At 42.8% G+C, this 22,695-nt stretch overlaps 1 non-coding gene and 1 pseudogene across 1 annotated transcript; both read left to right on the forward strand.

Moving 5' to 3' along the window:
* The first annotated feature begins 5,428 nt into the window (after positions 1–5,428).
* On the forward strand, positions 5,429–5,533 carry LOC117095542. The gene has a single exon (XR_004442070.1). It is a non-coding gene; the product is annotated as a small nucleolar RNA U13 (small nucleolar RNA).
* A 14,582-nt stretch (positions 5,534–20,115) lies between these two features.
* On the forward strand, positions 20,116–20,628 carry LOC117095330 (annotated as a pseudogene).
* The last annotated feature ends 2,067 nt before the right edge of the window (positions 20,629–22,695 follow it).

Raw genomic sequence — 22,695 nt, forward strand, 5'->3', positions numbered from 1 at the left:
TTTACCTTTCTCTGGTGCCTCCTTGGGTAGCTTAATAATCGACCTTCTGAATTTTTTTTCTGGCCATTTAGAGATTTCTTCTTGGTTTGGATTGTGAACCTAGAAAGTTTGAGACAGTTCTCAGTTAATTTAGAAAGTTTATTTTGCCAAGGTTGAGGACAGACCCAAGACACTGCCTCAGGGAGCTCTGATGACATGCCCAAGGTGGTCGGGCCACAGCTTGGTTTTACACGTTTTAGAGAGACATGAGACAACAATCAATATATGTAAGAAGTACATTGGTTCGATCTGGAAAGGCGGGACAACTTGAAGCAAAGACAAGAAGATTCAAAGCAGGGAGGGATCTTCCAGGTCACAGATAGGTGAAACACAAACAGTTGCATTCTTTTGAGTTTCTGATTAGCCTTTCCAAAGGCGGCAATCAGATATGCATCTATCTCAATGAGCAGAGGGATAACTTTAAATAGAATGGAAGGCAGATTTGCCCTAAGCAATTTCCAGCTAGTTTTTCTTAGTGATTTTGGGGCCCAAGATATTTTCCTTTCACATTGCTGGTGAGCTAGTGTGATCTTTTGGGGGTGTTAAAGTGCCTTGTTTTATCATATTACCAGAATTGTTTTTCTGGTCCCTTCTCATTTGAGTAGACAATGTCAGAGGGAAGATCTGGGGTTCAAGGGCTGCTGTTCAGATTCTTTTGTCCCACAGGGTGCTCCCTTGATGTGGTGCTCTCCCCTTTCCCCTTGGGATGGGACTTCCTGAGAACAAGACTGCAGTGATTGTTATTTCTCTTCTGGGTCTAGCCACCGGGTGGCTCTGGGCTGGTACTGAGGAGGGTCTGCAAAGAGTCTGTGATGTGCTCCATCTTCAGATGTCTCAGCTGTGGATACCAGCACCTGCTCCGCTGGAGGTAGCAGAGGAGTGAAGTGGACTCTGTAAGAGTACTTGGTTGTAGTTTTGTTTAGCATGCCGGTTTTCTTAAATGCTGGTTGTACTAACAGTAAAGCTATCATGTGGACCGACTTAGGACCTCTGGTTAGCCAGGATGTTACAGGCAGTGGAGTTAACCATTGTTTTCTCCTTTCTTGGGGCAGGGCTATTCTTCGATGAGTTGCTGTAATGGTTTGTGTTGCTTGGCCTCCAGCCAGGAGGTGGCGCTTTCAACACAGCTTCAGCTGAGGTAGTATGGGCGGCAAGCTTCCCCTCGGGTCTCCTGGATGAGCATTCAGGTTTCTCAGGTGATGGGCGGGGCCGTAGAACTTCCATGAGTTGTATGTCTTTTGTTTTTGGCTACTAGGGCAGGTAGAGGAAGACCATCTATCTGGTGGGGATAGAGTCAGGCGGGTCTGAGCTCAGACTCTCCTTGGGCGGGGCTTGCTGCGGCCACTGTCGGGGAGGGGGTGTGGTTCTCAGGCCATTGCAGTAGGTTCTCGGTGGGATCGTGGCTACCTCGGCTGTCATACAGGTCGCCAGGGAAGTTGGGGAAAACTGGCAGTGACAGGCCTCACCCAGCTCCCACGCACCCTGAAAGGCCAGTCTCGCTCTCCTAGTGCTCCCCAACAGCACCAAGTTTGTATCTAGGCAGCCAGTGAGCAGGGCTGGAAACTCCCCCCACCGCCACCATACAGGCCTCGCGCCTAATAAAGCAAGGAGGGCTTTCAGGCCCGCCCCTCCTCGCTGCGGCTTCTGTGCTCCTATCTGCGCTTCCTGTTTGCCCCCCAACCCCAGAGTCTGCTCTGGAAAATTCATGCTCGAAATCACTATAAAGTTAAGCTGGAAGTTTCCTTCTCCCTGTGGGCTTTCTCTAATTCCACTGGCAGTCCCCTCCCCACAAGGGCGCCTGTGAGATAAAGTCAGAAGTGGGGTCTCTGGGCTTCCCTGGGGACCGGGAGTGCCTACAGGGTTCTTCCTGCTGCTGCTTCTACTTTTATATTTTGCTCAGCTCTAGGTAAGGTTAAATCCTTCTCCCATGATAAGGATTTTCAGGCTCCCCAGTAAGGATGTGTGTTTGGAAGGAGACTTTCCCCCTCTCACACTCTGGCCACTCACAGTTTTTCAGCTGTGTCTTGGAGTTTGCAGCGGCAAGCTGCTTCTTTCAAAGGGTCTGTGAATTCTTTTGGTTTTCCTGGTATGTTCCTGCAGTAGTTCTTGGAGCAGAAGTTCACGATGTGAGTCTCCACATGCTGTTCTGCCTAAGTGAGAGCTGCAAGTCAGTCCTGTCCCCCATCTGGCAGCTATTTTTATTATGCCTTCTGTTGCCATTCTTGAGAATGTCCAGTGATTGTCTTCCAAGGAAGAACTTTGTATACTATATTTTCTACCATGATCTTTCATCATCAAATCCTAAATTATCTTTCTGGGTGTGATGAATGAGACAAACATGTCTGGGATACTTTCCCATATCACTTTGAAGCAGTCAGCATCCAAAAAAGAAACAGATGGCACACTCAATATGGATAAATTGAGGATATTTTAATAAAGGGTCTATTTATAATGGTGGAAACCAGATTAGGGAAACCAGAAAGAGAAAGCGTAGCACCCTGGAGCTAGCAGTGGGGGAAGCTATTACTTAGGTTAGGGGGTTGGGAAACCCCCTAACCTAAGGCTCAAGGAAAAAGAGCAATTGTTGCAACCCAGAGAGCTTAGCCATCTAGAGAGGGCTTCTGACAAGAGCAGTGGCCTTCGGAAGGATGCAGCCAACCTGTGGAGACACAGCAATAGGGAAAGGGGTGAATAAATATCCTGGCCTCAGTCTTCTCCCACTCTCAGATCCCTTCATGGTATTTACCCTTGGCCAAACTTAAACCACAGGCAAAGCAGCTGAGCCCCCAAAATCATGCTGTTCTTTGTTCTGTTAGATCTTGAAAGAGTGACATCCCTACTCTATTCTAACTTGCCACTTTTTAGGACTTTTTTCTCAGCCACACAAGGATGACTCAAATACCCCTGAAGTGCAGTGTTGTAGTGAGCAAGCATTTTTGATGGAAGTCTAGAAGTACTGAGTACACAAGTACCTAAATGCTTACTTCACTCAAACAACCTCTGGACCAAAGCATCTCTCTTTCCTACTTTAGAAACTAGTGATTAGCAAATGATTAGTGATTGAGATCCAGTTTAAAAATAAAAGTTGCCTGATTTCATCATTGAAACTAGTGCTAAACTCTTTGGACTCGTTTAAATATTGGATTCGTAACACTACACACATTTATTCAAAATCTACTATGGCTCAGGTCCTCCATGCATGCTAAGGCTTAAGGACACAGGCACATAAGACATCAAATAGCATTATTTATTCACTCAACAAGTGTTCCTTGAGAGCTTTCTGTGTGCCAAGTACTATGTGAGGTTTATAGTCTAGAGGGAGGGAGGCAGAACAATAACAGTAAATGAGATAATTATAATGCAAAAGAGAAAAACCCTCATGGCTTGTTATGTGATGAAACTAATGTCTCAACAAATACAACATATTCCTGAATATGGTCTTCCTGAAGACCAAATTCTTTTTTTTTTTTTGAGATGGAGTCTCGCTCTGTCACCCAGGCTGGAGTGCAGTGGTGCTATCTCGGCTCACTGCAAGCTCCACCTCCCAGGTTCACGCCATTCTCCCGCCTCAGCCTCCCGAGTAGCTGGGACTACAGGCACCCGCCACCACACCCGGCTAATTTTTTGTATTTTTAGTAGAGACAGGCTTTCACTGTGTTAGCCAGGATTGTCTCGATTTCCTGACCTCGTGATCCGCCCGCCTCGGCCTCCCAAAGTGCTGGGATTACACCAAATTCTTTATATACATAATTTTAGAAAATATTTTAAAATGAGTCCTTTTAGAACAACTGTATAATACTAATGTTTTGTATTTATACCACTCAAAACTTTTTGCTGGGCACAGCAGCATGGACCTCTAGTCCCAGCTTCTCAGGAAGCAGAGGTGGGAGGATCTCTTGAGCCCAGGAGTTCAAGGCTGTAGTGCACTATGATTGTGCCTGTGAGTAGCCACTACACTCCAGCCTAGGCAACATAGCAAGGCCGTGTCCTTTCAAACTAAATTTTTAAATAAAAAAATTTTTTTAATCTTCATTAGGCATTGTAATGGTTAAATATCATTCATTCATTAACAAACAATTATTCAGCACTTATTATAAGCCAGCAATTTACCCCAAGTCATATGGTTCTGAAGTAACAGAACCCAAGTCTGAACCCAGCCAATGCCAAATCCATGCTAGTTCCTCCACAGTAGAGAGAAGAAGAGGAAAACATGTGAAGGAGAAAAATATTCCCATAAACGTGAGCAACTGAGCATTTTTGTGGAAGAGGAATGAAATCAGAACACATCAAGTCAGGACAACAGAAACCACTCTTTCAATCCAAGGGAATTTAATTCAGGAAATAGATTACAAAAGTGGTAGAAGAGCTGAGATGCCAAACGGGGTGGTGACGTAACCTGGAGATTAGCGACAGCAAGAATCAGCTAACACCCATGGGATGGAGGGACAGTAGGAAGAGATGCTATTCTCAGAGCCTAAAAGCTAGGATTGTCTGGCTGGAAATAGAACCATTATAGAGGCTCCCTTGCTGGGGTCTGGACCGTGGAGGGACGGCCTTTCAGCAGGAGTTGGAGCCTTGAAAGAGACTCTGCTGCTGTGGAAGACATCACAGGAAGCACAGAGAGGCAGGAGAAATACCCATTCACTCATGCCTGTCCCCAGCAGAATATACAAAACTCACGGAGCAAGGAAGCTGCAAACTAAAGGTTGCCACAATGCAGAATGGGGCAGGGTGAGGAATCACGCTGGGCAGTTGACAGGCTCAGAGCTTCCAGGAAATATTCATGTAATTTATGCAATGTAGTTTTATGTAACCACTTATCCTATCAGTACTATCCTTTTTTTCAACACTCTAGGTCTTACTTCTTGGTCTCAAAGAAAACAGAGGGCCAGGCGCAATGGCTCATGCCTGTAATCCCAGCACTTTGGGAGGTTGAGGCAGAAGGATGGCCTGAGCCCAGGAGCTTGAGACCAGCCTGAACAACAAAGCAAGACCCTCTCTCTATTTAAAAAAAATTTTTTTTGAAGTGAACAAACAGGCCTTGCGGTGTTTCCCCGTCCCTTACCACTGGATCACACCGTTTTTGCCCTATCACATTTCTCCACGGTGGTCTACTCTTCACTAAACCTACTATAAACAATGCTCACATTTAACTGCTTCTTTGGGTCTTCATTTCCTTATGAAGCTTCCCATGGCATGTAAAATTTAAATAAGTTTGTTAATCTATCTTTTGTGCTAAGAATCAGAAAGAGTAGAGGAAAAAATATTTTTTTCCTCCCCTACACAATTCTATGGGACAGATATTGGCATGTCCATTTTAACAGATGAAACTCAGAGAGTGAATGATCTACCCAAAGCTCAGAAATGGTAATTGGCCAAGTAAAACTCAGTCCTTTTGTAGTTTGGGAGCATGATGATTTGGTGTTTATGCCTAAGTGTGATATGTGCCTCCCTCTGAACCTTGTTACAGCATTGGCACATTACCCATCTAACCTGAACAACAACAACAACAAAACTCAGTCCTAGTTCTTCTGATCATAAGTTTAGTGCCCTTGTCACCTCAACACAATCACCTTCCCCAAGAGAAAGAAGCTTCTGTATTCCCTTCCATATTGGGAAGGCACTGTTAAAGTTGAGTGAACTTTATCTTGTATTATCCCAGCCATCTTCTCTATGATTATGATTTTGGTATAAACCTTAAGGCTTTACCAATGAAAATCACAATTAACTTTCTCTGCTCAACATTTTTTTTCCCGAGATGGAGCCTTGCTCTGTCGCCCAGGCTTGAGTGCAGTGGTGCGATCTCAGCTCACTGCAAACTCTGCCTCCCGGGTTCAAGTGATTCTCCCGCCTCAGCCTCCTAAGTAGCTGGGATTACAGGCACGCACCACCACTTCTGGCTAATGTTTGTATTCTTAGTAAAGACGGGGTTTCACCATGTTGGCCAGGCTGGTCTTGAACTCTTGACCTCGTGATCTGCCCGCCACAGCCTCCCAAAGTGCTGGGATTATAGGCGTGAACCACCACCCCTGGCCCTTTTCTGCTCATCTTTACCAAAATATTGAAATGTGTTTCCAAGGCCGGGTGTGGTGGCTCCCATCTGTAATCCCAGCACTTTGGTAGGCCAAGGCAGGCAGATTGCTTGAGCTCATGAGTTCAAGACCAGCCTTGGCAATATAGAAAAATGCAAAAATTAGCCAGGCGTGGTGATGCACGCCTGTGGTCCCAGCCACTCAGAAGGCTGAGGCATGAGAATCACTTGAACCCAGGAGGTGCAGTAGCAAGATCATGCCATTGCACTCCAACGACAAGAATGAGACGCTGTCTCAAATAAAAAAAAGAAAAGAAAAGAAGCCAGATGCTAAAGAGTACATATTGTATGATTTCATTTTTATAAAATATAAAAACATGCAAAAGAACTTTATTAAAATCACAAGGGCACAGGTGGGTTTCTGGTGATATTCTATTTCTTAATCTGTGTAGTGGTTACAGGGGTGTGACCAGTTTTTGAAAATTCATTGAATTAGACACTTGCAATTTGTGCACTTTTCTGTATATATGTAATATTTTAATAAACAGGGTTTTTAAGAGTAGCATAAGTTGCTTGAAAAAAATTTCCAGGACAGATGCCTTGAATTTACATTTTCTCCTACGCGCTGCAGTCAGCTAGAGTGAAGTGTGAAAGGCACACTCCTGACATTCGGGCCCTTCATTCCTCCTTTATTCATCCATTTAACCCATATTTATTGAAGAATGGTGTCAAGCACTCGGAGGCAGAGTCCCTGCCCTCATGCAGACTACAGCCTATGTAGAGAGGGAGGAGACAGATGTCAAATAGTCACACAAACACACATATCAGAGATGGTGAGAGAAAGGGGTGATGCTGAGAGGCCTCTCTCAGACCTAAAGGGTGAGTAGGCTCTGGCAGAAGAGGGTATTAGAAAGGGAACCGTTGTCAGGTGGCTTTTAAACGTTAGGCTTAACTAGTCCAGTAGAGGGCGACCACAGACAGGCATTTCTGACAATTCCTACCGCATCAGGAAGGCTGAAGGCTGAAGGTTTGCTTGTCGTCATCTCTCATTGAGTTTTGAAGGAGCACAAATTACTCACCAGAAACTAAGAATCCAAGGGTAAATTTACAAACATCAATGTTGCTGTCTAGCATTGCCCAACAGTTTGATGCAGATTCCTACCAAATGTCTAGTGACCTTAATAAAAAAAAAAAAAGTTAATAAGGCACGATTAAAGGAATCAAAATAAAAGCCCTTTTCTTGATTTGCACACATCCTCAAAGAGCTGCCTGAAGCACAGATACATACACATGTGACTTTTTCTTATTTATTAGTACCCCCCTCCATGCCACGCAAACACACAAGAGGCTCATATCTGCTGTACCGCACATCCCCTACAGAAAGCATTGTACTGTGGATCTACTTTGTGGATTATTGGTTTTATTCAGGCAGCTGATGAACAAATATAATTTTATATGTTGCCTATAGACATAAGGCAAAACAATCAATAATTTCCCACATCCCATTAAATGATCAGGGATGTAATCAGGATTAAAAACCAAGATATTTCCAGTGTACTTAGGGATAGATTTCTTTAACATCTAGTATATGTCAGCACTAGCAAGAATCTAAGGCATGTCACAGCCTTCCTTTAAAATTAATTCCCACTGCAGACTGGGTGCAGTGGCTCATACCTGTAATCCCAGCACTTTGGGAGGCCAAGGTAGGTAGATCACCTGAGGTCAGGAGTTTGAGACCAGGCTGGCTATTATGACGAAACCTCGTCTATACTAAAAATACAAAAATTAGCCAGGCATGGCGGCACACACCTGTAATCCCAACTATGCAGGAGGCTGAGGCATGAGAATCACTTGAACCCAAGAGGCAGAGGATGCAGTGAGCTGAGATTATGCCACCGCACTCCAGCCTGGGTGACAGAGCAAGACTCTGCTAAAAAAAAAAAAAAAAAAAAAAAAAAAAAAAAAAAATTCCCGGTGTGATTAAAATTTTTCAGTTTTTTAAAAAATGAAAGCAATTCTCTGACAGGTAAAGGACTGTGTGGTCTAGCTATTACCCATCTCCCAGACTAATCTCCTTTCCTCCTCATTATGTTTCAGGCTTTCTTGTTTCCACGAAATCGTCATTTTCCATGTGCTGTTTCCCTTGCCTGAAACATTCTGCTCCCATCATCTAACCAGAGGCTTCTTGTCATTCAAGTTCCAAATTGTTACTTCCGAGGAAAAGACCTCTTGGACCAGTCATTCCTGTCTGCCCATCCCAACATGCAAAACAGAACCCTGATCTTTGGCTGGAAATGTTTTGGGGTTTTTTCGTTTGTTTGACAGAGACAGAGTCTCCCTCTGTCGCCCAGGCTGGAGTGCAGTGGCATGATCTCACCTCACTGCAACCTCCGCCTTCCGGGTTCAAGCAGTTTTCCTGCCTCAACCGCTCGAGTAGCTGGGATTACAGGCATGCACCACCATATTCAGCTAGTCTTTGTATTTTTGGTGAAATGGGGCTTCACCATGTTGGCCAGTTTGATCTCGAACTCCTGGCCTCAGGTGATCCATCTGCCTTGGCCTTCCAAAGTGCTGGGATTACAGGTGTGAGCCACCATGCCCAACCTAGCTGGAAACTTTCCTGTATATTAGTCTATACTTCTCAGCCTCACTAGCAGCAGGATGTGGTCATGTTTCTGGCTAATGGGATGTAAGTGGATATGTTCAGTGGGACTTCCTAGAAGCTTCCTTAAAGGGAAGCAGACAGGTCAGAGGAGATGTCTTATGCCTAGAATCCCAGCACTTTGGGAGGCCGAGGCGGGAGGATCACTTGAGGCCAGGAGTTTGAGACTAGCCTGGGCAACATAGTAAGACCCTGTCTTTACAAAATATAAACTTTTTTTTTTTTTTTTTTTGAGACAGAGTCTTGCTCTGTCGCCCAGGCTGGAGTGCAGTAGAGCGATCTCAGCTCACTGCAAGCCCCGCCTCCTGGGTTCATGCCGCTCTCCTGCCTCAGCCTCCCGAGTAGCTAGGACTACAGGTGCCCGCCACCATGCCCGGCTAATTTTCTTTTATATTTTTAGTAGAGACGGTGTTTCACCATATTAGCCAGGATGGTCTCCATCTCCTGACCTCATGATCCGCCCGCCTCAGTCTCCCAAAGTGCTGGGATTACAAGCGTGAGCCACCATGCCGAGCCTGTTTTATTGTTTGGTTTTGTTTTGTTTTTTAAATTAGCCAAGTGTAGTGGTTCATGCCTGTAGTCCCAGCTACTTGGGAGGCCGAGGTTGGAGGATGGCTTGAGCCCAGGAGTTCAAGGATACAATGAGTGAGCTATGATTGCCTCACTGCTCTCAAGCCTGGGCAACAGAGTGAGGAAAAAAAAAAGTGGAAAGTAAAAAGGCAAAGCAAACAGCTCTTCTTCCTATTTTCCCCTCTCCTGCTATCTGGAATGCAGGTGTGATCACTGGAGCTCCTGAAAACACCTTGGATGCTGAGATGGCAGTGAGGATGGAAGGAAGAGCGGGTTGGGGCCTGGCTAATGGCACTGTGGGATGAGGGTGGAGTGTGCAATACCAGCCTCTAGATAACTTTGATGTGAGAAAAACAAACAAGTTTCTATCTAAGACACTGTTATTTGCAGCTTGACTGTTACATGCCGCCAAACCTCAATACTAACTAAAAATATCACAGCCATCCCCAGACACATCACCTTATTTCGTCAGTGTCATTTCACTATTAGAAATACCCGGATCACTGTGTTTATCTGAGAGTAGGGATCTGGTCTGTCTAGTTCATTGTTGTGTCCCCAGCACCTGCTGCAGTGTGATGTTTCAATGCCTTCCCATAATTTCTTGGGAGATTGATATTTTCCTGAATCCCAGGAAAAATCAGTTAAAAATGCAGGGGAAAATTTTCTAATTCTTCCTGCAAGAAATAAATTGTCACGATCTTCATGGAAATGTTACTGGTCAGGAATTCCATCAATAAATTCCATTACTGCTGCTAGTGATGATGCAGCAGTAATGAAAAAATTTGGAAAGTTTTCAGCAAGTGTGTTCCTTCTCCTTGCTGTAATAAAAGTGTTTTACTCAAAAACTGGAAGATACAGCATCAGAAACAACTGGCTGAGGAGATGAACACAGTGTAGTCTGTCTATGAGACAGATGAAAGCAATTACTCTGATTCAGATTACGTGGCTGGAGCCAGTCAGTATAATCTACACATATAATCTACAGTATAATATAAAAAACACAACCTTATGTTTTTCTGGCAATTTTTAGAAAAAGAAAAGTTGTAAAACTGTTTACGTGTTCTCCAATAAGAAATTCTCTTTTGCATAAAGAATGAGAAAAAAACACACAGGCCAGGCACAGCAGCTCACACCTGTAATCCCAGCACTTTGGGAAGCCAAGATGGAAGGATAACTTGAGCTCAGAAGTTTGAGACCAGCCTGGGCAGCATAGCGAGCCCCTGTCTCTACTAAAACTAAAACAACAGCTGAGTGTAGTGGCACACACCTGTAGTCCCAGCTACTCAAGAGGCTGAGCCAGAAGGATCACTTGAGCCCAGGTGTTCAAGCTTGCAGGGAGCTATGATCGTGCCACTGCACTCCAGCCTGGGACCTTGTCTTAAAAAAAGAAGAAAGGGGGCCACGCATGGTGGCTCATGCCTGTAATCCCAGCACTTTGGGAGGCCGAGGCAGGCAGATTGCCTGAGGTCGAGTCCAAGACCAGCCTGACCAATATGGTGAAACCCCGTCTCTCCTGAAAATACAAAAGTTAGCCGGGCATGGTGGTGGATGCCTGTAATCCCAGCTACTCGGGAGGCTGAGGCAGGAGAATTGCTTGAGCCCAGGAGGCGGTGGTTGCAGTGAGCTGAGATCACTGCATTGCACTCCAGCCTGGGTGACAAGAATGAGACTCCGTCTCAAAAAAAAAAAAGGGGGGGGAAGGGAGGAAGTGGGGGGCAGAGGGGAGGAAGAAAGGAGAGAGAAAATGGAATATTGTAAAATTGTGAGAGAGACAATAACTTGCTTAAAACTTGTTTGATTAGTAGTTGAAGCATTAAGTAATCATGATGCAAATCTTCTAATCAAAAACAGAATTGTGCTTTGAGTAGTATGCTTTTAAAAGAAATTAGAATCAAATTAATGCAGAAAAAAGACCTCATCTCTCATTAAATATTTCAGCAGTTAGCAGTTTATATGAGGTTGACAACTCTTTTTGCTTCAGGAAACAAAATGAAATGGCTTAATTAGCAAAATGATTAAGGAAAGACTTTTGTGGAGGAAAATATGCTTTATCAGAAGCAATGCAAAGAACAGTGAATATTCTTGGGAACTACTCCATCACGAAGTCAGAAACATCTAAAATCTGAATTAACGAAGATAATATACACTTCAAGGAAAATATCAAAACCAGTGAAAGAAGACAATATTTTCATCATTAAGAAAAGTGAATGAGTTTATAATAACCAACATGTACCCTAATGCCCAATTCAAAGATGCTTGTAGACACATTCTTAGTAATAACAAACTAACATTAACATAGAATGAAAGAAACATTCTGCATCCGGAATATTTGTCAGGAAACAAGGACCAAGACATTCAGGGCAATTCATGCTTTATGTGTTTTTCAGTTTCATTTTTGAGAATAACTTTTGGCCGGGCGTGATGGCCCACGCCTGTAACCCCAGCACTTTGAGAGGCCAAGGCGAGCAGATCACGAGGTCAGGAGTTTGAGACCAGCCTGGCAAACATGGTGAAACCCCATCTCTACTAAAAATACAAAAATTAGCTGGGCACAGTGGCATGAGCCTGTAATCTCAGCTATTCGGGAGGCCGAGGTAGGAGAATTGCTTGAACCTGGGAGGTGGAGGTTGCAGTGAGCCAAGATCACGCCACTGTACTCCAGCCTGGGCAACAGAGCAAGATTCCGTCTCCAGAAAAGAATAACTTATAAATTTTAAATGTTTGCAGTATTATCTTTCAATTGTTTGAATTGAAACAATTTGGATCATTTTGTTTGGCATTATTTTTGTTAATATTCCCTTCTTTTAATATATTCTGTTGTCTAACTCAGGTAGAAATTATTTTTACACGTCACTGAAATGTAGTGTAATCTTGTCTCGGTATATATGTCCATAATAATAATAAATCATGTAACCCATTCATTTATTATATCTGGGGGGATTTCTTGGTTTTTTGGGGGGAGGTTTTATTTGTAGAAAGCCTTAGAAACTTTTTGTATAATCCCATCACAGAAAATTGGTTCGCTATTTACTAGTGTGGTCAGTTGTTTTTTTTAAAAACATACCAATAAGGCGTTATGGAAAAATGTCTCTCTGTCCCTCCCCACCCACCTTTCCACAGACTTTCTTCCTGCAGCTACCTTAGGCTTCCTTATTCGATGGCAGCCTCTGGGTAGTCAGACTCTCACAGGGAAGCTCGGGGCTCCAGTCAGTGTCCTCAGAGACAAGAAATGGAAGCTGCCAGTCTCTTAAAGCCAAGCTTGGAAACCAGCACAGCGCCACTCCTCAGATATTCTACTGGTCAAAGCAGTCAGACTCAAGGGGAGGAGACATAGGTCCCCTTTCTCAATGTGAGGCGTGTCAAAGAAGGTGTAGTTGTCTTTCATCTATTATTATTCACCTATTTTACTATGGTTATAATAATATGGTAAAGCTTTGTGACAACATAGATTATAAAACATTAGTATTACTATTGAGAGGGAGTCTCAGTTTGTTGCCCAGTGTGGAGTGCAGTGGCATGATCTCAGCTCACTGCAACCTCTTTTGCCAGGTTCAAATGATTCTCCTGCTTCAGCCTCCCAAGTAGCTGGGATTACAGGCGCCTGCAACTGTGCCTGGCTAATTATTGTAGTTTTGGTAGAGACGGGGTTTCACCATTTGGCCAGGCTGGTTTTGAGTTCCTGACCTCGTGATCCACCCGCCTCGGCCTACCAAAGTGCTGTGATTACAGACGTAAGCCACTATGCCTAGCCAAAACATTATTATTATTATTATTATTGAGAGAGGGTCTTGCTATGTTGCCCAGGCTGGTCTTGAACTCCTGGCCTCAAGTTCCTGGCTGGTTCCCAAAGTGCTGGGATTACAGGCATGAGCCACTGTACCTGGCCAATTAAGATATTATTTAACTCCTGCTTAAACCCACTCTTAAAAGGGGGCGTCCTCAAGTTCCTTGTCTTCTACACAGTGGTGTCTTGTGATCATTTGGAGACTCTCAGTTCCACATATAAAGCACACCATTTGAAACAGTTGGTGTGCAGAATAGTCTTCATTCATCTCTCTAGGGAATGCTTTGTCCCTTCCTCACCTGCTTTGTGTCCCAGGAGGCGGGTCTTTCCCTGTTGGCTTCTGGTTGATTTCAGCCACTGGATGACAACAGAAGTTCCATGGAAGAGGTAAGGGAGAGTGAGGGTGCTGGATTTATTCCCCAGCTTCATCCTGGCTGAGTCATTGTGGTTTGGCTTTCTGTGTCTCTAGGCAGCATTCTCCATTTAGCTACACCATATTCTCTCTAAAGTAGTTCAGGCCTAGATCAATAATGTCTTCCTGGTTCTTGCTAACTTCCGGATACTGCACCATTCTTTGTGAGTTTCCCTTAAACCTGATTCTTCATTAAATTCCTCTAAATTATCCTATTTGGGTCTTCTGTTCACCGACAGAGACTGATACAGATGGTCTACTTCTGATATAACTAACACTTTGAAACTCTCCCTAATGTTTTTGTTTGTTTGTTTGTTTTTGGTTTTTTTTTTTTGAGTCAGGGTCTGTGTGTTGCCCAGGCTGGAGTGCAGTGGTGCTATCTCAGCTCACTGCAGCTTCTGCCTCCGTGGTTCAAGCAATTCTCCCAACACAGCCTCCTGAGTAGCTGGGACCACAGGTGTGTGCCACCACATCTGGCTAACTTTTGTATTTTTTGCAGAGACAGGGTTATCCTCGTGTTGCCCAGGCTGGTCTCAGACTCCTGAGCTCAAGTGACCCACCTACCTCGGCCTCCCCAAGTGCTGAGATTACAGGCATAATTGGCCTTTTTCTTCTCAGAATTGTTTATTAATGTAGTTTTTTCATTTTTTAAATCAGGCTTTTGATCCTTTGTCCTTCCATTTATTTAGAGTTCTTTACATATTAAGAATATTATCCTTTTATCTATAATATATTTCACTGCTTACTGTGTTTTATATTTCTTTTTGAGGGGAACACGGTCTCACTCTGTTGTCCAGGCTGGAGTGCAGTGGCACAATCACAGTTCACTGCAAGCTCAACCTCCTGGGCTCAAGCAATCCTCCCACCTCAGCCACCCCAGTAGCTGGGACTAAAGGCACGCACTGCCATGCCCAGCTGGTTTTTTTTTCATTTTTAAATTTTGAGATGGAGTCTCACTCTGTCACCGAGGCTGGAGTGCAGTGGCGAGATCTCGGTTCACTGCAACCTCCACCTCCCCGATTCAAGCAATTCTTCTGCCTCAGCTGGATTACAGTAGTTGGAATTACAGGCACCTACCACAACGTCCAGCTAATTTTTTTGTGTTTTTAGTAGAGACAAGGTTTCACCACGTTGGCCAGGCTGGTGTCGAACTCCTAACCTCAAGTGATCCGCCTGCCTTGGCCTCCCAAAGTGCTGGGATTACAGGCATGAGCCATCACGCCTGGCTTATGCTCACTGTTTTTTGACTTTGTTTATAGTGGGCTATTTAGCCATGCTCCCCCAAAATTATTTTTATTTTTAGTCTAGTCAAATTTATTAACCTTTTCTTTTATTACCTCTCGATTTTGAGGCTTTCACCATACCAAAGTTAAATAATTCACCCATGTTTTCTTCTAGCACTTGTGTGATTTTGTATTTTATATTTAGATTCCTATTTTGAATTTATTCTTCAATATGGTGTGACGTATGAATTTAATTTTATCTTTTTCCAAATGTACCATCTGTCCCAGAACCATTTATTTAAAAGCTTATCTTTGTAGAACTTGAGGATAACTGGTAGATTTTAAAAAATAATAATAAAAGTTTATCTTTGACCCAATGGTTTGAGGTGCCAGTTCTTCACATAGTCAGTTACCATATGTGTTTCTTTCTATTTCTGGGCTTTTAATTCTGCTGCATTAGGCAGTACCACTGGGTGTTAATCATAAAAGGCTTTATAGTATGTTTTAATATCTGTTCATCTACTTCAAAGTTTTGTGTGTTTTTAAATGTTTCCCTGGCTATTTTTAAATGTTTCTCCATATAAACTTTAGTATCAACTTGTATGGCTTCATTTAAAAAGCTCGTTGCTATTTGTATTGGGATTATGGTTGTTAATAAATTGACTTGAACAACTGACATCTTTGTGCTGCTGAGTCATCCTATCCAAAAATAGGAAATGTTCTAATTATTAGGGGCTTTATAGAATATTTTAATATGTGGCAGGCTACTCCCTGCTAAAAGTTTTTCTTTTTTATTGGTTTCTCAACTATTCTTGCTTATTTTTAAAATATGAACTTTAGTATTAATTTGTTTGGCTCCATAAAAAATTTGGTGGTATTTTCATTGGAATTGTGACAAATCGACTTAAGAAGAAGTAACAAGGCCCCCAGGTCTGATCACTTCAAAACAGATATTTTGAATGTAAACACACACACGCGCGCGCACGCGCACCAGAACCTAAAAATTCATTCCAGACGTGGAAAGGATCAATGTCATTCAATTTAGCAAATATTTATGTATTACCTGCTATTTGCAAATCATTATAATAAAATATAACATGAGTCACGGTCTCTGTTCTCAAGAAGATAAGCACCTGAAGGGGGCGATAAGCACTTAATGATTCTAGTGAGACTCCACAGGATTGAATGCAGTGTCTTTCGGGGTGAGCATCTCTCTGAGCCACAGAAATCTACAGCCCAAATATCCATGTGCAGCACTTGGATATATCCACAGCAATCCATGGCAAAAATGCAATTTGTTTTTTCTTGCATCTGCTGCATGTTATTATAGCTTCTTATTCTCTAGGGATCTTGATCATGTCTAACATTGATCCTCACCCCCAAAATGTTCTCTCTCATAGAAGAAGAAAAGATTAAGATGAGACCATTCATTTATTCTATAAATATTCCTTGAGTACCTTCCATATGTGAAGAATTGCTCTGGGAGCTGAACTCATAATAGGTTACAAGAAAGACCACATCCCTCCTTGGGGAGATTCCATTCTAGAGGCAGAGACAGTTCAGGCGGAAACAAACAAGTTAAGTGATACAACATAATTGCAGGGTGAGGAGGGCTATATGGAAAAAGAAGGCAGGGAAAGGAGACGAAGGGCAAGGTGCAATTTTGGATAGGACGGTGAGGGAAAGCCTTGCTGGGGAGAAAGAATTTGGACAGACTTGAATGTGACTGGGGGAATCACATGAAGGTCCTTGGAGAAGACCCTGCCATGCACAAGGAGCATCTGCAGACCCCGGGGGCCCACACAGCCAGAAGATAAAGCAAGGGAGAGACAGGAAAAAAAAGGGCTTCAGGTGCACAGTGCCTAGATCAGGTAGGCACTCCAAGTTCCCCAAAAGGAGTTTGGATTTTATTCTGTGAGAAAGGATGCTTTTTAGCAGGGGTATGACACGTGTGATCTGATTTATGTTTTAAATTTGGCTGCCATGGAGAAAATGGACTGTAGTGAAGGGGAAAGGGGGAGGCTGGTCAGAAGTCACTGTGCTGATCATGTGACAGATGGCAGGGGCTTGGATCAGGGGACCACAGTGGACAAAAAAAGAAGAAGCAAAGTGGAAGAATGTGGGAATTTTTCTGGAAGACAAACAGGACTTACAGATGAACTGAATTTGGGAGTGAAGGGAGAGGAAGAGCCCAAGGTGGCTCTCTAGTTTTTGGTTTGACTAAGTGGGCGAATACCAGTACCATATATTAGAAAGAGGTAACTACTGGAGAAGGAGCAGGTTTGGGGCAAAACCATAGAGATCTATTTTAGACACATTATTCAAGATATTTGGTTACTTCCCACTAATTTTTAATAACCTAGCATAAGTTATATTGCCCTTTTCTATTCTTCTTTCATCCCCAATTAGAGTTGTTCCCAGGGCAGTGTTTAACCTAGATGTAAAAGAAGATACAGCAATCATCATTTGATCATTTCTGAAGGTCTCAAGCATTATCCTTCTATAAAAAGGATTATATAAGGCCAGGCGAGGTGGCTCATGCCTGTAATCCCAGCATTTTGGGAGGCCCAGGCGGGCAGATCACCTGAGGTTGGGAGTTTCAGACCAGCCTGACCAATATGGAGAAACCCTGACTCTACTAAAAATACAAAATTAGCCAGGCATGGTGATGCATGCCTGTAATCCCAGCTACTCAGGAGGCCGAGGCAGGAGAATCGCTTGAACCCGGGAGGCGGAGGTTTCAGTGAGCCGAGACCATGCCATTGCACTCCAGCCTGGGCAACAAGAGCGAAACTCTGTCTCAAAAAAACAAACAAACAAAAAGGATTAAATAGTCCGGGCAGAGTGGCTCACACCTGTAATCCCAGCAATTTGGGAGGCCGAAATGGGCAGATTGCTTTGAGCTCAGGAGTTCGAGACCAGCCTGGTCAACCTGGTGAAACCCCATTTCCATACACACACACACACACACACACACACACACACACATATCAGCCAAACATGGTGGCTCACACCTGTAGTCCCAGCTACTTGGGAGGCTGAGACTAGAGAATCACTTGAGTCTGGGAAGCAAAGGTTACAGAGAGCTGTGATCGCGCCACTGCACTCCAGCCTGGATGACAGAGTGAGACCCGGTCTCCAAAAAAAAAGGAGAGGGGAGGGATTAAATAAATATTGTCATTGACAGCAAAAGCTGTTTGGATCCAGTTGATGATACAATCTGGATACGTGTCCTCGCCCAAACCTCATGTTGAAATGTAATCCCCAATGTTGGAGATGGGTCCTCGTGGGAGATGTTTAGGTCATGGGGGCAGATTTCTCATGGCTTGGACCTGTCCTGGAGATAGCAAGTGAGTTCTCATGAGATCTGGTCATTTATAAGTGTGTGGCACCCCCACCCTCACTCTCTCTCTCTTGCTCTTGCTTTCGCCATGTAAAGGGCCAGCTCCCACTTCACCTTCCACCATGAATAAAAGCTCCCTGAGGATTCCCCAGAAGCTGAGCAGATGCCAGCATGATGCCTCCTGAACAGCCTGCAGGACTGTGAGCCAATTAAACCTCTTTCATCTATAAATTACCCAGTCTCAGCTATTTATTTATAGCAATGCAAGAATGGCCTAATACGTTGATTTCAACTATAGTCAAGGAGGGAAAAAAGTGAGTGGAGGTTAAACAAAGTTGTTTGCCATTTTTCACATTATCAGGAGCAGAGATAAACTTATAACTTGCAAGTGACTCTATTCAGGCTGATGTTGCATGATCACAGTGCTTGGTTACCTAGTGGGCCTCATGGGCTGAGGCCTCAAAGACATAACCAGGCCCTATTGTGATCTCTGCATTGGAAACATGGGGCCTTTATTCAGCATCTGCCATCCACAAGACACTGTGCCCGGGACTTTCACCATGTCTCATATGGTGGCCCTGCTATTATTCTTAGGCAGCTCTTTATTCCCAGAGGGTTTCCCTTGACTTCTTAGATACAATGGATCATTTGAGTTTTGCTTGTGAAACTGTGAAAAGTCTTTAAGAGCAAACACGTACCTCAATGAGACCACAAAGGGGTTAAGGCATGTGCAGTGCTTTGAGGTGAAAAGCTCTCAGTAGTATTAATTATTATTCTTTTACTTAAAAGTAGCTCATATATATATATATATACACACACACACACTTTATATATATAGTATATATATGTACCTAAAGTATATATATATATATACTTTAAGTTCTAGGGTACATGTGCACAACATGCAGGCTTGTTACATATGTATACATGACGTACTGTGTTTGTTTGCCACACCCATTAACTTGTCATTTATATTAGGTATTTCTCCTAATGCTATCCCTGCCCCCTCTACCCACCCCATGACAGGCCCTGGTGTGTGATGTTCCCCACCCTGTGTCCAAGTATTCTCATTGTTCAATTCCCACCTATGAATGAGAACACGTGGTGTTTGGTTTTCTGTCTTTGTGATAGTTTGCTCAGAATGATGGTTTCCAGTTTCATTCATGTCGCTACAAAGGACATGAACGCATCCTTTTTTATGGCTGCATAGTATTCCATGGTGTATATGTGCCACATTTTCTTAATCCAGTCTATCATTGATGGACATTTGGGTTGGTTCCAAGTCTTTGCTATTGTGAATAGTGCCACAATAAATATACGTGTGCATGTGTCTTTATAGTAGCATGATTTATAATCCTTTGGGTATATACCCAGTAATGGAATTGCTGGGTCAAATGGTATTTCTAGTTCTAGATCCTTGAGGAATTGCCACGCTGTCTTCCACAATGGTTGAACTAGTTTATACTCCCACCAACAGTGTAAAAGCGTTCCTGTTTCGCCACATCCTCTCCAGCACCTGTTGTTTCCTGACTTTTTAATGATTGCCATTCTAACTGGTGTGAGATGGTATCTCATTGTGATTTTGGTTTCCATTTCTCTGATGACCAGTGATGATGAGCATTTTTTCATGTGTCTGTTGGCTGCATAAATGTCTTCTTTTGAAAAGAGTCTGTTCATATCCTTTGCCCACTTTTTGATGGGGTTGTTTGTTTTTTTCTTGTAAATTTGTTTAAGTTCTGTGTAGATTCTGGATATTAGCCCTTTGTCAGATGAGTAGATTGCAAAAATTTTCTCCCATTCTGTAGGTTGCCTATTCACTCTGATGGTAGTTTCTTTTGCTGTGCAGAAGCTCTTTAGATTAATTAGATACCATTTGTCTATTTTGGCTTTTGTTGCCATTGCTTTTAACAAAACAATAAGTAAAACATGAGTCCACAAAAAGCTGTGAGAGGGATATACTTTATAAAGACCTTGGGTTCTTTCGGCTCTTGGCTTGGAGGAGGCCAAAGTGCAACTTTCTTCCATCGTCCCAAATCCGGGTTAATCCAACACCAGCTGCCTCCACCATGCTGCAGAAGTTCAACCCCAATGAGATCAAAGTCGTGTACCTGAGGTGCATCGAGGGTGAAGTCGGGGCCACGTCTGCGCTGGCCCCCAAGATCGGCTGCCTGGGTCTGTCTCCATAAAAGGTTGGTGATGACATTGCCAAGGCAATGGGTGACTGGAAGGGCCTGAGAATTACAGTGAAACTGACCATTCAGAACAGATAGGCCCAGATTGAGGTGGTGCCTTCTGCCTCTGCCCTGATCATCAAAGCCCTCAAGGAACCACCAAGAGACAGAAAGAAACAGAAAAACATTAAACACAGTGGGAATATCACTTGTGATGAGATCGTCAACGTTGCTTGGCAGGTGCAGCACCCATCTTTAGCCAGAGAACTCTCTGGAACCATTAAAAAGATCCGGGGGACTGCCCTGTCTATGGGCCATAATGATGATGGCCACCAACCTCATGACATCATAGATGGCATCAACAGTGTTGTTGTGGAATGCCTAGCTAGTTAAGAAGCACAAAGGAAAATATTTCAATAAAGGATCATTTGACAACTGGAAAAAAAAAAAACCACCTTGGGTTCTGCGGTCAATTCTCCCTGCCTAAGGGAAAATCCCTGACATTTTGTGAATGATGAGGGGACACAGTCATTCCAGTCCCCAGCACTAAGTCACAGTACACAGAGTAGGGCAGAATATCTGTAGCTACTGTGAATGAAATTATTTTGAATTTTATGGGAAAAGAACAGTGTTATGGGAAAAGAACAGTGTGATTGGGCCAGGAAGGAATGATTTACATTTTAAGCATCAAATGTGTGAATATTTTTTTCAAAAACATAAAGTATTCTTTTATTATAAGGAAAGTAACACAAGTTTTACATAGAAAATTTTAAAATATGAACTTTTATTTTATTTTATTTTATTTTTTTGAGGCAGTCTCACTTTGTCGCCCAGGCTGGAGTGTAGTGGCGTGATTTTGGCTCACTGCAACCTCTCCCTCCAGGTTCAAGCGATTCTCCTGCTTCAGTCTCCTGGGTAGCTGTGATTACAAGCGCCCGCCACCATGCCTGGCTAATTTTTGTATTTTTAGTGGAGATGGGGTTTCACCATGTTGGCCAGACTGGTCTCAAAATCCTGGCCTCAAGTGATCCGCCTGCCTCAGCCTCCCTAACTGCTGGGATTACAGGCATGAGCCACCATGCCCAGCCAGAATATTTTTTTAAAATAACATTTAAATTAATTTTAACCACTACTGAGATAATTACTATTACTATTTTACTTATATACTACAAATATATATGTGTATGTGTGTATATATTTTTATATAATCATATTTTAGAAATATTGACTTCTATGAGTGTATTCTTTAAGAGAACATGATTTGAAAACTAAAAGATCAACTTCTGAAAACCTTTGTTATTGGGAAAGTTGCCTAGCACAGATATAATAACAATTACTGGCATTTCATAGCATCTTATGTGACTTATCTCTTTTATTATTAACAATAGCTATTGTTATTAACATAATAATTATTATTGACCTATTAGTGACAGAAGAAAGAATGCCTTGCTGGGAGGCATAAATCCCAGTTCAAAGTTATGATTAGATATAAGGCTGCGAAATACTTTGAGCCTGAGTTTCCTCAAGTATATAATAAACATCTTGGACTAAATGAAGCCTGAGACCTCTTCCAGTTTCAAAATCCTACCCAAGTCTTATTTTAGAATAGGGGCACTTACTGAGATGCATTTGCTGAGATGCAAATTTACTTTCAAATATTTTATCTAAAATGTACCTGTTTTCAAGCTAAGAAAAATGGATCACATTTTGAAGAAAATTCGAAGGCTTTGAAGATGGGGCCTATTTACAGAGACCAATTTGTTTCTCTGCATTATTTTAATATGCAACTCTTCTCGAGTCCTGAAGCTTCCTAAGTATCTGAGGCTTCGAAAAGTGGGGGTAGAGACAGCTTATTACCATGGAGATAGATGGGAGCAAACGGTCACATCATCAAAAGCAAACTAGAAATGTACAAAGCTTTTGTGATGCTGATCCTTTTTTTTTTTTTTAAGTAAGAAGAAGAAGGGAAAAAGGCACAAATAAAAGGACAGATCTCTCTCATTAAATCCAACACTAATTTAGTAATCAGTGAAATAAAGGTACCCTTGAAAGCCTGCTGCCAGAAAATATAGTACAACAAAGAAGCACAAAAGGTTGCTGGCTGCCAGGTATAATTTCCAGGTACTCCAAGTGCATTTGGACTCCCTGTTCTCTTAGCTTTGCTTTGCAGATTGGCTGTCTTCGTGGCAGGCTCGAACTATCCATTTAGTCACCCTAGTGTGTTATCCAAATATTTAGAAGGAGAAAAATTGCAGGAAAATAACCTTTAATTTTACAATTTTCCAGAGGAAACTGTTCAAAATTAAGAGGTCTAAGAAGCTAAGAATGAGTGTTAATCTATTTTTCTGTTTACTACCTATCGCTTTGGATAATCTGGAAATAATTTTGACAGTGCGATAAAAGTTGAAGTTGCGGTAAGAGTCCAAATTTTCACAAAGTAGCTTACATCAGAATAAAGTC

The sequence above is a fragment of the Trachypithecus francoisi genome, unplaced genomic scaffold (assembly GCF_009764315.1).
Source record: "Trachypithecus francoisi isolate TF-2019V2 unplaced genomic scaffold, Tfra_2.0 Lachesis_group13, whole genome shotgun sequence".
In the NCBI taxonomy this organism is placed as follows: Eukaryota; Metazoa; Chordata; class Mammalia; order Primates; family Cercopithecidae; genus Trachypithecus; species Trachypithecus francoisi.